The 11,028-nt window shown below is 54.3% G+C and overlaps 1 long non-coding RNA gene across 6 annotated transcripts in view; it reads left to right on the top strand.

Annotated features, from left to right (window-relative positions):
* Nucleotides 1-475: 475 nt before the first annotated feature.
* Nucleotides 476-11,028, top strand: part of LOC127470998 (uncharacterized) — a 52,134-nt gene continuing 41,581 nt past the window's right edge. For all 6 annotated transcript variants that reach the window (XR_007904516.1, XR_007904517.1, XR_007904518.1 and 3 more), the window contains exons 1-2: nt 476-584; nt 7,240-7,419. This is a non-coding gene — a long non-coding RNA (uncharacterized LOC127470998). The remainder of the gene's footprint in view (nt 585-7,239; nt 7,420-11,028) is intronic.

The raw sequence follows: 11,028 nt of genomic DNA, 5'->3' as shown, positions 1-11,028 counted from the left end.
TGGAGTATCCAGGCTGGCCCAACAAATGCACCAGAGAACCAAAGGTTGCAGGCTTGCTTGGCTGGGGAGAAGGGCTCTTGGCTTTATAGAGTTCTAGCTGCCAATTTGGCTGCCCAAATTCCGTACGTTTGAAGATTCCTCCCAGAGCAAAGGGGCCAGGACAGAAAGCTCTTGCTGCCATGGAGTACCCAGGCTTGCCCAGCAAATCGACCCGAGAGCAAAAGGTTGCAGGCTACCTCGGCTGGGGAGAAGGGCACCTGGCTTTATACAGCTCCAGCTGCCAATCCCACTGCCCAAATGGCGTACGTTTGAAGATTCCTCCCAGAGCAAAGAGGTCAGGACAGAAAGCTCTTGCTGCCATGGAGTACCCAGGCTGGCCCACCAAATCCACCCAAGAACCAAGGGTTGCAGGCTTGCTTCGCTGGGGAGAAGGGACCTTTGCTTTATACAGCTCCAGCTGCCAGTCCCACTGCCCGAATTCCTTACGTTTGAAGATTCCTCCCAGAGCAAAGGGGCCACGACAGAAAGCTCTTGCTGCCATGGAGTACCCAGGCTGGCCCACCAAATCCACCCAAGAGCCAAAGGTTGCAGGCTTGCTTGGCTGGGAAGAAGGGCTCTTGGCTTTATAGAGCTCCAGCTGCCAGTCCCACTGCCCAATGGCGTACGTTTGAAGATTCCTCCCAGAGTAAAGAGGTCAGGGCAGAAAGCTCTTGCTGCCATGGAGTACTTAGGCTGTCCCACCAAATACACCAGAGAACCAAAGGTTGCAGGCTTGCTTGGCTGGGGAGAAGGGCTCTTGGGTTTATACAGCTCCAGCTGCCAATCTTGCTGCCCAAATTCCGTACGTTTGAAGATTCGTCTCAGAGCAAAGGGGCCAGGACAGAAAGCTCTTGCTGCCATGGAGTACCCAGGCTGGCCCACCAAATGCACCAGAGAGCCAAAGGTTGCAGGCTTGCTTGGCTGGGGAGAAGGACTCTTGGCTTTATACAGCTCCAGCTGCCAGTCCCACTGCCCAAATGGCGTACGTTTGAAGATTACTTCCAGAGCAAAGAGGTCAGGACAGAAAGCTCTTGCTGCCATGGAGTATCCAGGCTGGCCCAACAAATGCACCAGAGAACCAAAGGTTGCAGGCTTGCTTGGCTGGGGAGAAGGGCTCTTGGCTTTATAGAGTTCTATCTGCCAATTTGGCTGCCCAAATTCCGTACGTTTGAAGATTCCTCCCAGAGCAAAGGGGCCAGGGCAGAAAGCTCTTGCTGCCATGGAGTATCCAGGCTGGCCCACCAAATGCACCAGAGAACCCAAGGTTGCAGGCTTGCTTGGTTGGGGAGAAGGGCTCTTGGCTTTATACAGCTCCAGCTGCCAATCCCACTGCCCAAATGGCGTACGTTTGAAGATTCCTTCCAGAGCAAAGAGGTCAGGACAGAAAGCTCTTGCTGCCATGGAGTACTTAGGCTGCCCCACCAAATACACCAGAGAACCAAAGGTTGCAGGCTTGCTTGGCTGGGGAGAAGGGCACCTGGCTTTATACAGCTCCAGCTGCCAATCCCACTGCCCGAATTCCGTACGTTTGAAGATTCCTCCCAGAGCAAAGGGGCCAGGACAGAAAGCTCTTGCTGCCATGGAGTACCCAGGCTGGCCCACCAAATGCACCAGAGAGCCCAAGGTTGCAGGCTTGCTTGGCTGGGGAGAAGGGCTCTTGGCCTTATACAGCTCCAGCTGCCGATCTTGCTGCCCAAATTCCGTACGTTTGAAGATTACTCCCAGAGCAAAGGGGCCAGGACAGAAAGCTCTTGCTGCCATGGAGTACCCAGGCTTGCCCACCAAATCGACCCGAGAGCAAAAGGTTGCAGGCTACCTTGGCTGGGGAGAAGGGCACCTGGCTTTATACAGCTCCAGCTGCCAATCCCACTGCCCAAATGGCGTATGTTTGAAGATTCCTCCCAGAGCAAAGAGGTCAGGACAGAAAGCTCTTGCTGCCATGGAGTACCCAGGCTGGCCCACCAAATGCACCAGAGAGCCAGAGGTTGCAGGCTTGCTTGGCTGGGAAGAAGGGCTCTTGGCTTTATACAGCTCCAGCTGCCAATCTTGCTGCCCAAATGGCGTACGTTTGAAGATTCCTCCCAGAGCAAAGGGGCCAGGACAGAAAGCTCTTGCTGCCATGGAGTACCCAGGCTGGCCCACCAAATGCACCAGAGAGCTAAAGGTTGCAGGCATGCTTGGCTGGGGAGAAGGGCTCTTGGCTTTATACAGTTCCACCTGCCAATCTTGCTGCCCAAATTCCGTACGTTTGAAGATTCCTCCCAGAGCAAAGGGGCCAGGACAGAAAGCTCTTGCTGCCATGGAGTACCCAGGCTGGCCCACCAAATCGACCCAAGAGCAAAAGGTTGCAGGCTACCTTGGCTGGGAAGAAGGGCACCTGGCCTTATAAAGCTCCAGCTGCCAATCCCACTGCCCAAATTCCGTACGTTTGAAGATTCCTCCCAGAGCAAAGGGGCCAGGACAGAAAGCTCTTGCTGCCATGGAGTACCCAGGCTGGCCCACCAAATCAAACCAAGAGCCAAAGGTTGCAGACTTGCTTGGCTGGGGAGAAGGACTCTTGGCTTTATACAGCTCCAGCTTCCAGTCCCACTGCCCAAATGGTGTACGTTTGAAGATTCCTTCCAGAGCAAAGGGGTCTGGACAGAAAGCTCTTGCTGCCATGGAGTACCCAGGCTTGCCCACCAAATGCACCAGAGAGCCAAAGGTTGCAGGCTTGCATGGCTGGGGAGAAGGGCTCTTGGCTTTATACAGCTCCAGCTGCCAATCCCACTGCCCAAATGGCGTACGTTTGAAGATTCCTTCCAGAGCAAAGGGGCCAGGACAGAAAGCTCTTGCTGCCATGGAGTACCCGGGCTGGCCCACAAAATGCACCAGAGAACCCAAGGTTGCAGGCTAACTTGGCTGGGAAGAAGGGCACCCTGCTTTATACAGCTCCAGCTGCCAATCCAACTGCCCAAATTCTGTACGTTTGAAGATTCCTTCCAGAGCAAAGAGGTCAGGACAGAAAGCTCTTGCTGCCATGGAGTATCCAGGCTGGCCCAACAAATGCACCCAAGAGCAAAAGGTTGCAGGCTTGCTTGGCTGGGGAGAAGGGCTCTTGGCTTTATAGAGTTCTAGCTGCCAATTTGGCTGCCCAAATTCCGTACGTTTGAAGATTCCTCCCAGAGCAAAGGGGCCAGGACAGAAAGCTCTTGCTGCCATGGAGTACTTAGGCTGCCCCACCAAATACACCAGAGAACCAAAGGTTGCAGGCTTGCTTGGCTGGGAAGAAGGGCACCTGGCTTTATAGAGCTCCAGTTGCCAATCCCACTGTCAAAATGGCGTACGTTTGAAGATTCCTTCCAGAGCAAAGAGGTCAGGACAGAAAGCTCTTGCTGCCATGGAGTACCCAGGCTGGCCCAACAAATGCACCCAAGAGCCAAAGGTTGCAGGCTTGCTTGGCTGGGGAGAAGGGCTCTTGGCTTTATAGAGTTCTAGCTGCCAATTTGGCTGCCCAAATTCCGTACGTTTGAAGATTCGTCCAAGAGCAAAGGGGCCAGGACAGAAAGCTCTTGCTGCCATGGAGTATCCAGGCTGGCCCGCCAAATGCACCAGAGAGCCAAAGGTTGCAGGCTTGCTTGGTTGGGGAGAAGGGCTCTTGGCTTTATAGAGCTCCAGCAGCCAGTCCCACTGCCCAATGGCGTACGTTTGAAGATTCCTTCCAGAGCAAAGGGGCCAGGACAGAAAGCTCTTGCTGCCATGGAGTACCCAGGCTGGCCCACAAAACGCACCAGAGAAGCCAAGGTTGCAGGCTTGCTTGGCTGGGAAGAAGGGCACCTGGCTTTATACAGCTCCAGCTGCCAGTCCCACTGCCCAAATGGCGTACGTTTGAAGATTCCTTCCAGAGCAAAGAGGTCAGGACAGAAAGCTCTTGCTGCCATGGAGTACCCAGGCTGGCCCACCAAATGCACCCAAGAGCCAAAGGTTGCAGGCTTGCTTGGCTGGGGACAAAGGCTCTTGGCTTCATAGAGCTCCAGCTGCCAATCTCACTGCCCAAATTCCGTACGTTTGAAGATTCCTCCCAGGGCAAAGAGGTCAGGACAGAAAGCTCTTGCTGCCATGGAATACTTAGGCTGCCCCACCAAATACACCAGAGAACCAAAGGTTGCAGGCTTGCTTGGCTGGGGAGAAGGGCTCTTGGCTTTATACAGCTCCAGCTGCCAATCTTGCTGCCCAAATTCCGTACGTTTGAAGATTCTTCTCAGAGTAAAGGGGCCAGGACAGAAACCTCTTGCTGCCATGGAGTACCCAGGCTGGCCCACCAAATGCACCCAAGAACCAAAGGTTGCAGGCTTGCTTGGCTGGGGAGAAGGACTCTTGGCTTTATACAGCTCCAGCTGCCAGTCCCACTGCCCAAATGGCGTACGTTTGAAGATTCCTCCCAGAGGAAAGGGGTCTGGACAGAAAGCTCTTGCTGCCATGGAGTACCCAGGCTGGTCCACAAAATGCACCTGAGAACCCAAGGTTGCAGGCTTGCTTGGCTGGGAAGAAGGGCACCTGGCTTTATACAGCTCCAGCTGCCAATCCCACTGCCCCAATTCCGTACGTTTGAAGATTACTTCCAGAGCAAAGAGGTCAGGACAGAAAGCTCTTGCTGCCATGGAGTACCCAGGCTGGCCCACCAAATGCACCAGAGAACCCAAGGTTGCAGGCTTGCTTGGCTGGGGAGAAGGGCTCTTGGCCTTATAGAGCTCCAGCTGCCAATCTTGCTGCCCAAATTCCGTACGTTTGAAGATTCCTCCCAGAGCAAAGGGGCCAGGACAGAAAGCTCTTGCTGCCATGGAGTACCCAGGCTTGCCCACCAAATCGACCCGAGAGCAAAAGGTTGCAGGCTACCTTGGCTGGGGAGAAGGGCACCTGGTTTTATACAGCTCCAGCTGCCAATCCCACTGCCCAAATGGCGTACGTTTGAAGATTCCTCCCAGAGCAAAGGGGCCAGGACAGAAAGCTCTTGCTGCCATGGAGTACCCAGGCTGGCCCACCAAATCCACCGAAGAACCAAAGGTTGCAGGCTTGCTTGGCTGGGAAGAAGGGCTCTTGGCTTTAGAGAGCCCCAGCTGCCAATCCCACTGCCCAAATTCCGTACGTTTGAAGATTCCGCCCAGAGCAAAGGGGTCTGGACAGAAAGCTCTTACTGCCATGGAGTACCCAGGCTGGCCCACAAAATGCACCAAAGAGCAAAAGGTTGCAGGCTACCTTGGCTGGGAAGAAGAGCACCTGGCTTTATACAGCTCCAGTTGCCAGTCCCACTGCCCAAATGGCGTACGTTTGAAGATTCCTCCCAGAGCAAAGAGGTCAGGACAGAAAGCTCTTGCTGCCATGGAGTACCCAGGCTGGCCCACCAAATGCACCAGAGAGCCAAAGGTTGCAGGCTTGCTTGGCTGGGGAAAGGACTCTTGGCTTTATACAGCTCCAGCTGCCAGTCCCACTGCCCAAATGGCGTACGTTTGAAGATTCCTCCCAGAGCAAAGGGGTCTGGACAGAAAGCTCTTGCTGCCATGGAGTATCCAGGCTTTTCCACAAAATGCACCTGAGAACCCAAGGTTGCAGGCTACCTTGGCTGTGAAGAAGGGCACCTGGCTTTATACAGCTCCAGCTGCCAATCCCACTGCCCAAATTCCGTACGTTTGAAGATTACTTCCAGAGCAAAGAGGTCAGGACAGAAAGCTCTTGCTGCCATGGAGTATCCAGGCTGGCCCACCAAATGCACCAGAGAACCAAAGGTTGCAGGCTTGCTTGGCTGGGGAGAAGGGCTCTTGGCTTTATAGAGTTCTAGCTGCCAATTTGGCTGCCCAAATTCCGTACGTTTGAAGATTCCTCCCAGAGAAAGGGGCCAGGACAGAAAGCTCTTGCTGCCATGGAGTATCCAGGCTGGCCCACCAAATGCACCAGAGAGCCAAAGGTTGCAGGCTTGCTTGGTTGGGTAGAAGGGCTCTTGGCTTTATAGAGCTCCAGCTGCCAGTCCCACGGCCCAATGGCGTACGTTTGAAGATTCCTTCCAGAGCAAAGGGGCCAGGACAGAAAGCTCTTGCTGCCATGGAGTACTTAGGCTGCCCCACAAAATACACCAGAGAACCAAAGGTTGCAGGCTTGCTTGGCTGGGGAGAAGGGCTCTTGGCTTTATACAGCTCCAGCTGCCAATCTTGCTGCCCAAATTCCGTACGTTTGAAGATTCGTCTCAGAGCAAAGGGGCCAGGACAGAAAGCTCTTGCTGTCATGGAGTACCCAGGCTGGCCCACCAAATGCACCCAAGAACCAAAGGTTGCAGGCTTGCTTGGCTGGGGAGAAGGACTCTTGGCTTTATACAGCTCCAGCTGCCAGTCCCACTGCCCAAATGGCGTACGTTTGAAGATTCCTCCCAGAGGAAAGGGGTCTGGACAGAAAGCTCTTGCTGCCATGGAGTACCCAGGCTGGTCCACAAAATGCACCTGAGAACCCAAGGTTGCAGGCTTGCTTGGCTGGGAAGAAGGGCACCTGGCTTTATACAGCTCCAGCTGCCAATCCCACTGCCCAAATTCCGTACGTTTGAAGATTACTTCCAGAGCAAAGAGGTCAGGACAGAAAGCTCTTGCTGCCATGGAGTATCCAGGCTGGCCCAACAAATGCACCAGAGAACCAAAGGTTGCAGGCTTGCTTGGCTGGGGAGAAGGGCTCTTGGCTTTATAGAGTTCTAGCTGCCAATTTGGCTGCCCAAATTCCGTACGTTTGAAGATTCCTCCCAGAGCAAAGGGGCCAGGACAGAAAGCTCTTGCTGCCATGGAGTACCCAGGCTGGCCCACCAAATGCACCAGAGAACCCAAGGTTGCAGGCTTGCTTGGCTGGGGAGAAGGGCTCTTGGCCTTATAGAGCTCCAGCTGCCAATCTTGCTGCCCAAATTACGTACGTTTGAAGATTCCTCCCAGAGCAAAGGGGCCAGGACAGAAAGCTCTTGCTGCCATGGAGTACCCAGGCTTGCCCACCAAATCGACCCGAGAACAAAAGGTTGCAGGCTACCTTGGCTGGGAAGAAGGGCACCTGGCTTTATACAGCTCCAGCTGCCAATCCCACTGCCCAAATGGCGTACGTTTGAAGATTCCTCCCAGAGCAAAGAGGTCAGGACAGAAAGCTCTTGCTGCCATGGAGTACCCAGGCTGGCCCACCAAATGCACCAGAGAGCCAAAGGTTGCAGGCTTGCTTGGCTGGGAAGAAGGGCTCTTGGCTTTATACAGCTCCAGCTGCCAATCTTGCTGCCCAAATGGCGTACGTTTGAAGATTCCTCCCAGAGCAAAGGGGCCAGGACAGAAAGCTCTTGCTGCCATGGAGTACCCAGGCTGGCCCACCAAATGCACCAGAGAGCCAAAGGTTGTAGGCTTGCTTGGCTGGGGAGAAGGGCACCTGGCTTTATACAGCTCCAGCTGCCATTCCCACGTCCCAAATGTCGTACGTTTGAAGATTCCTCCCTAAGCAAAGGGGCCAGGACAGAAACCTCTTGCTGCCATGGAGTACCCGGGCTGGCCCACAAAACGCACCAGAGAACCCAAGGTTGCAGGATTGCTTGGCTGGGAAGAAGGGCACCTGGCTTTATACAGCTCCAGCTGCCAATCTTGCTGCCCAAATTCTGTACGTTTGAAGATTCCTCCCAGAGCAAAGAGGTCAGGACAGAAAGCTCTTGCTGCCATGGAGTACCCAGGCTGGCCCACAAAATGCACCAAAGAGCAAAAGGTTGCAGGCTACCTTGGCTGGGAAGAAGGGCACCTGGCTTTATACAGCTCCAGTTGCCAATCCCACTGCCCAAATGGCGTACGTTTGAAGATTCCTCCCAGAGCAAACAGGTCAGGACAGAAAGCTCTTGCTGCCATGGAGTACCCAGGCTTGCCCACCAAATGCACCAGAGAGCCAAAGGTTGCAGGCTTGCTTGGCTGCGGAGAAGGACTCTTGGCTTTATACAGCTCCAGCTGCCAGTCCCACTGCCCAAATGGCGTACGTTTGAAGATTCCTCCCAGAGGAAAGGGGTCTGGACAGAAAGGTCTTGCTGCCATGGAGTACCCAGGCTTTTCCACAAAATGCACCTGAGAACCCAAGGTTGCAGGCTACCTTGGCTGGGAAGAAGGGCACCTGGCTTTATACAGCTCCAGCTGCCAATCCCACTGCCCAAATTCCGTACGTTTGAAGATTACTTCCAGAGCAAAGAGGTCAGGACAGAAAGCTCTTGCTGCCATGGAGTATCCAGGCTGGCCCAACAAATGCACCAGAGAACCAAAGGTTGCAGGCTTGCTTGGCTGGGGAGAAGGGCTCTTGGCTTTATAGAGTTCTAGCTGCCAATTTGGCTGCCCAAATTCCGTACGTTTGAAGATTCCTCCCAGAGCAAAGGGGCCAGAACAGAAAGCTCTTGCTGCCATGGAGTATCCAGGCTGGCCCACCAAATGCACCAGAGAGCCAAAGGTTGCAGGCTTGCTTGGTTGGGTAGAAGGGCTCTTGGCTTTATAGAGCTCCAGCTGTCAGTCCCACGGCCCAATGGCGTACGTTTGAAGATTCCTTCCAGAGCAAAGGGGCCACGACAGAAAGCTCTTGCTGCCATGGAGTACCCAGGCTGGCCCACAAAACGCACCAGAGAACCCAAGGTTGCAGGATTGCTTGGCTGGGAAGAAGGGCACCTGGCTTTATACAGCTCCAGCTGCCAATCCCACTGCCAAAATGGCGTACGTTTGAAGATTCCTTCCAGAGCAAAGAGGTCAGGACAGAAAGCTCTTGCTGCCATGGAGTACTTAGGCTGCCCCACCAAATACACCAGAGAACCAAAGGTTGCAGGCTTGCTTGGCTGGGGGGAAGGGCTCTTGGCTTTATACAGCTCCAGCTGCCAAACCCACTGCCAAAATGGCGTACGTTTGAAGATTCCTCCCAGAGCAAAGAGGTCAGGACAGAAAGATCTTGCTGCCATGGAGTACCCAGGCTGGCCCACCAAATCCACCCAAGAGCCAAAGGTTGCAGGCTTGCTTGGCTGGGAAGAAGGCCTCTTGGCTTTATAGAGTTCCAGCTGCCAGTCCCACTGCCCAATGGCGTACGTTTGAAGATTCCTCCCAGAGTAAAGAGGTCAGGGCAGAAAGCTCTTGCTGCCATGGAGTATCCAGGCTGGCCCAACAAATGCACCAGAGAAACAAAGGTTGCAGGCTTGCTTGGCTGGGGAGAAGGGCTCTTGGCTTTATAGAGTTCTAGCTGCCAATTTGGCTGCCCAAATTCTGTACGTTTGAAGATTCCTCCAAGAGCAAAGGGGCCACGACAGAAAGCTCTTGCTGCCATGGAGTACCCAGGCTGGCCCACCAAATCAAACCAAGAGCCAAAGGTTGCAGGCTTGCTTGGCTGGGGAGAAGGACTCTTGGCTTTATACAGCTCCAGCTGCCAGTCCCACTGCCCAAATGGCGTACGTTTGAAGATTCCTTCCAGAGCAAAGGGGTCTGGACAGAAAGCTTTTGCTGCCATGGAGTACCCAGGCTTGCCCACAAAATGCACCAGAGAGCCAAAGGTTGCAGGCCTGCTTGGCTGGGGAGAAGGGCTCTTGGCTTTATACAGCTCCAGCTGCCAATCTTGCTGCCCAAATGGCGTACGTTTGAAGATTCCTTCCAGAGCAAAGGGGCCAGGACAGAAAGCTCTTGCTGCCATGGAGTACCCAGTCTGGTCCACAAAATGCACCAGAGAACCCAAGGTTGCAGGCTACCTTGGCTGGGAAGAAGGGCACCCTGCTTTATACAGCTCCAGCTGCCAATCCAACTGCCCAAATTCCGTACGTTTGAAGATTCCTTCCAGAGCAAAGAGGTCAGGACAGAAAGCTCTTGCTGCCATGGAGTATCCAGGCTGGCCCAACAATTGCACCAGAGAGCCAAAGGTTGCAGGCTTGCTTGGCTGGGGAGAAGGGCTCTTGGCTTTATACAGCTCCAGCTGCCAATCTTGCTGCCCAAGTTCTGTACGTTTGAAGATTCCTCCCAGAGCAAAGAGGTCAGGACAGAAAGCTCTTGCTGCCATGGAGTACCCAGGCTGGCCCACCAAATGCACCAGAGAGCTAAAGGTTGCAGGCTTGCTTGGCTGGGGAGAAGGGCTCTTGGCTTTATACAGCTCCAGCTGCCAATCTTGCTGCCCAAATTCCGTACGTTTGAAGATTCCTCCCAGAGCAAAGGGGCCAGGACAGAAAGCTCTTACTGCCATGGAGTACCCAGGCTGGCCCACAAAATGCACCAGAGAACCCAAGGTTGCAGGCTTGCTTGGCTGGGAAGAAGGGCACCTGGCTTTATAGAGCTCCAGCTGCCAATCCCACTGCCCAAATGGCGTACGTTTGAAGATTCCTTCCAGAGCAAAGAGGTCAGGACAGAAAGCTCTTGCTGCCATGGAGTACCCAGGCTGGCCCACCAAATGCACCCAAGAGCCAAAGGTTGCAGGCTTGCTTGGCTGGGGAGAAGGGCTCTTGGCTTTATACAGCTCCAGCTGCCAATTTGGCTGCCCAAATTCCGTACGTTTGAAGATTCCTCCCAGAGCAAAGGGGCCAGGACAGAAAGCTCTTGCTGCCATGGAGTATCCAGGCTGGCCCACCAAATGCACCAGAGAGCCTAAGGTTGCAGGCTTGCTTGGTTGGGGAGAATAGCTCTTGGCTATATACAGCTCCAGCAGCCAGTCCCACTGCCCAATGGCGTACGTTTGAAGATTCCTTCCAGAGCAAAGGGGCCAGGACAGAAAGCTCTTGCTGCCATGGAGTACCCAGGCTGGCCCACAAAACGCACCAGAGAAGCCAAGGTTGCAGGCTTGCTTGGCTGGGAAGAAGGGCACCTGGCTTTATACAGCTCCAGCTGCCAGTCCCACTGCCCAAATGGCGTACGTTTGATGATTCCGCCCAGAGCAAAGGGGTCTGGACAGAAAGCTCTTGCTGCCATGGAGTACCCAGGCTGGCCCACAAAATGCACCAGAGAACCCAAGGTTGCAGGCTTG

Source organism: Manacus candei, unplaced genomic scaffold, assembly GCF_025592945.1.
Source record: "Manacus candei isolate 608988 ecotype Guabito, Panama unplaced genomic scaffold, ASM2559294v1 h1tg000023l, whole genome shotgun sequence".
In the NCBI taxonomy this organism is placed as follows: domain Eukaryota; kingdom Metazoa; phylum Chordata; class Aves; order Passeriformes; family Pipridae; genus Manacus; species Manacus candei.
Note: the sequence above shows the minus strand (reverse complement) of the source record. Positions and strands in the feature narration are given on the sequence as shown.